The sequence below is a fragment of the Cynocephalus volans genome, unplaced genomic scaffold (genome assembly GCF_027409185.1).
Source record: "Cynocephalus volans isolate mCynVol1 unplaced genomic scaffold, mCynVol1.pri scaffold_199, whole genome shotgun sequence".
NCBI classification, from domain to species: domain Eukaryota; kingdom Metazoa; phylum Chordata; class Mammalia; order Dermoptera; family Cynocephalidae; genus Cynocephalus; species Cynocephalus volans.
The window spans coordinates 130514-135019 of record NW_026902449.1 but is presented as its reverse complement, the minus strand read 5'-3'; positions in this window follow the sequence as shown (position 1 = coordinate 135019).

The following is a 4506-nucleotide window of genomic DNA, read 5'->3' as shown; positions in this document are numbered from 1 at the left end:
GTCTGGGTAGTTGGTATGTGTCCAGAAACTCATCCATATCTTCCAGGTTATTATACTTGTTGTCATACAGTAGTTTGTAATAGTCTCTAATGATTCTTCGTATATCTGTTTTATTACGTGTAATGTCTCCCTTTTCATTTCTGATTTTTGTTACTTGAGTCTTCTCTCTTCTTTTTTTTCCTTTTACCTAGCTAATGGTTGGTCTATTTTATTTGTCTTCTTGAAAAACCAACTTTTCGTTTTATTGATCTTTTTCGTCATCTTTTGGACCTCTATTTCATTTAGTTTTGCTCTGAGCATAGTTATTTCTTTCTGACTACTACATTAGGATTGGTTTGTGGTAGTTTTTCTAGTTCTTGGAGGTGTAGCATTAGCTCATTTATTTGAAGTCTTTCCATTCTTTTCATGTCAGCATTTATTGCAATCAGTTTCCCTCTTAGTACTGCTTTTGCAGTATCCCACAGGTTTTGGCATTATCTGTCTTTATTTTCATTAGTTTCAAGAATTTTTTTGGATTTTTTTTTGTTTGTTTGTTTCTCAGCCCACCTCGGTGCCTGCTGCAGCTGTGGGTGCTTCCCTCTGGGGCCTCTCAGCACGCAGTTGTTTGGTTAAGTCCTTGTTTGGCTTGGCTTAAGGATCAGGGCAAGCTGGCCTCATTAAAAGAGTTTGAAAGTGTTCTGTCTTTTTCAATTTTTTGAAATAGTTTGTGGTGAATGGGTATTATTATTTTTTAAATGTTTGGTATAATTCAGTAGTTAAGCCAGAAGATCCTGGGCTGCTCTTTGATGGGAAATATTTTATTACTGATTCAATCTACTCACTCATTATTGGTTGGTTCAAATTTTTTATTTCTTCCTGATTCAGTCTTTACAGGTGGTATACGTTTAGGAATTTACCTATTTTTTCTATGTTGTGATGTTGAATTTGTCATACAATTTTTGGCATACAGCTATTCATAGTAGTCTCTTTTTATCCTTTGTATTTCTGTGGTGTCAGCTGTAATGTCTCCTCTTTCATTTCTGATTTTATTTGAATCGTTTTTCTTTTTCTCCTGGTTGGTCTAGCTAAAGGTTTATTAATCTTGTTTATCTTTTCAAAAAAACAACTCCTAGTTTTGTTGATATTTTGTATTGTTTTTCTCATCCTTATTCTATTTATTTCTGCACTGATCTTTATTATTTATTTTCTTCTACTAACATTGGTCTTTGTTGTTTATTTGTAATGTGTCTTCTCTTTTGATGTAAGCATTTTTGCTATAAAACTTTTTCATATAACTTTGCTGCATCCATAAGTTTTCTTACACTATGTTTCCATTTTTGTTTGTCTCAAGGTATTTTTAAATTTTCCCTTTAATTTATTTTGTTTACCCATTGGTGTTTCAGGAGCACGATTGTTTAATTTCTATGTACTTTTGAATTTTTTGAAATTCCCCCGTTATTGATTTCTAGTTTAATATCATTGCGGTTGGAAAAGGGACTCAACATGACTCTAGTCTTCTTAAATTTGCTGATTCTTGTTTAGTGACCTAACATATGATCTATCCTGGAGGATATCCATGTACACTTGAGAAGAATGTGTGTTTGATTTCTGTTGGATGAAGTGTTCTATATATGTTAGGTCCATTTGGCATAAATTGCTGTTCAAGTCAAATATTACTTATTAATTTTCTGTCTGGATGATCTTTCCAATATTAAAAGTGGTGTACTGAAGTCTGTTGCTATTATCGTATTGCAATTTATCTCTCATTTCAAGTACTTTAATATTTGCTCTACATATTTAAGTGATCCACTGTTAGGAGTATATATATAAGGGTATTGTAAAAAGTTCATGGAAAGACTTGTATTATTATTTAATTACATTTCTCCATGAATTCTCTGGGGTACCCTGTAAGTATTGTTACTCCTGCTCTTTTTTGGTTTCAATTTGAATGGAATATTTTTTTCCACCCCTTTATTTTCAGTCTATGCGGGTCCTTAAAAGTGAAGTCTGTCTCTTGTAGGGAGCTTATAGTTGGATGTTGTTTCTTTTCTTATCTGTTCCTTCGCTCTATGTGTTTTCATTCGATAATTTAATCCACTTAAATTGAAGGTATTTATTGGAAGTAAGGACTTAGTACTACCATCTCATTAATTGTTTTCTGTATTTTCATAGATACTTTGCTTCTTTGTGTCATTCAGTCTTCATGGTGTGATGATTTTCTGTAGTGGTATGCTGTTTATAACTTCTTGCTGTTTTGTGCATCTTGTGTATATATATATTTGATTTTTTTGTTACCAAGTGCTTACAAAGAAAATCTTACACTTGTAATAGTATATTTCAAGCTTATAACAACTTGCCTTTGATTGCATACAGCAACTCTACATTTTTACTCCAAACCCTCATTTTATTTTTCTGATGTATGGATTTACATCATTTTGTAATATTTATCTCTTAATAGTTTATTTTAGCTATAATTTTCATTAATAATTTTGTCCTTTAACCCTTGTGTTAGGCATCAAATTACTTTTACACACCACTATTACATTTCTAGAGTATTCTTACTCATGCTCAGTATTACTTATACCATTTTGTCTTGTGCTATGTAGGTTTTAGGTTATTTATTAATAGCCTTTTAGTTTCAGTTTTAAAAACTTTATTTAGCAATTTCTGTAAGGCAGGCCCAGCACTGATGAAATGCCTTAGTTTTCATTTGTCTAGGAAAGCTTTTATTTTTTCCTCATTTCTGAAAGTCAGTTTTGCTTTGTAGACCATTCTTGTCTGGCACTTTCTTCCCCCTTAGCACTTTGAATAGATCATCCTGCTCTCTCCTGGCCTGCAAGTATTATTTTTGGGAAGGCTGCTGATAACAGTACTGAGACTCCACTGTATGTGATATATTTCTCCTTTTTTGCTACTGTTATAATTTTTTCTTTGTATTTAATTTTTTATAGTTTGATTATTACATGCCATGGTGAACTTATTTGTGGGAGGAATTTTATTTGAGATTTCCACACTTTCTGTACCTGGATGTTTGCTTCTTTCCTCAGATTAGGGAAGATTTCATCCATTATTTTTAAAAATATGCTTTCTGGCCCTTTCTCTACATTTTCTCCTTCTTTCATTCCTGTTATCTGTAGCATAGGGTTTTTAAAAGTGTTTCATAATTCCCATAGTCTTTCTTCTTCCTTTTTTAATCTTTATTTTTATTTTCACTTCTCTGATTATATGATTTCAGATGTTCTGTCTTCTAGCTCCCTGACTTCTTCTTCAGGTTGTCTAAGCTGGCTCTTAAATTTTTCTATTGCATTCTCCAGTTGTGTCATTGTATTCTCCATCTCTAGAATTTCTGTTTTGCTATTTTTTCTATTTTTTCATCAAACTTCTTGTTTTGTTCATGTGTTATTTTCCAAATTTCAGTTCATTTTTTAATCCATATATTCTTGGAGTTCACAGACCATATTGAAGAGAATTATTCTGAATTATTTTCCTGTAATTTCATAGATCACCCTTTTTTGTGGTCCATTGTTAGAGCTTTACTAGTTTATTTTGGAGATATCACGATTTTCTGAGTTTTTGTAATCTTAGTGTCCTTGCACTGGTGTTTGCATGTTTGCAGAGACAACCACTTTTTCTCAATTTTCGGGGGTTTGTTTGGCAAGAATAGATCTTTACTATTTAGTCTATACTATGATTCTGGATGAGCCAGCTGGAGACCCTGGGAAGGCTGAGCTTTCTTTCAGGTCTGTAGACGATTGGGCATCTGCCCTTGCTTTGAACTCATGTGAAGCTGCTGGCTAGGTTTGCTATCCAGAAAGTCCACTTGTTTAGTCCTGCAATCATGCTGGACTGAATGATGGGCACAACATCACCTCTGATCTGGGTGGGCCAACAGGGTGCATCCTCTCACCACAAGGTACTACAATTTTAGTACAACAGTTGGACAGGTTGCAGGAGTGCTCCCATGGGTAAGTCGATCAGGATGGATGAACCAACTGCTATGCTAAAAAATAATGTATGCATGACAGATTTGCTTCCATCTGTAGGCATGATCTGGTGGTGGGCTTTGAGGCTGTGGAAAGCACTTATTAAACTGTTGGGTGTGACAGAACTAGTGCCTGCTTGTTGTGGTAATTCACGGTGGTAGTTGTGTCTCTCCCCCAGCAGGGTCCAGGTTTGGGCTTTGAATCCACAAAGAGCCCGGTTTAAAATCATGGGCTTGGGGCTTGCTGTCCAGTGCCACCTGAGCTCTGGAGCATTCGATCCACTGGCACTGGGAAATGGACTAATTTTGACAAAATGTAGTGCTGCAGTGTGCCTGATGGGATATGTTCAGTCATGGTATCTGAACTTTGTAAGACAATCTCTGTGGCAAGGCTGGAAAAGCACAAGAATTTGTTTTTAAGTTTTAGGAATCGGCACCATTTTCCATTGGAGTTACTAAAAGAGGAGGGACTGCAGTACTTGGAAAGGTTCTATATGAAAAGGAACTCCCTTACAACCTTGCCAGAAAACCTTGCTCAGAAGCTT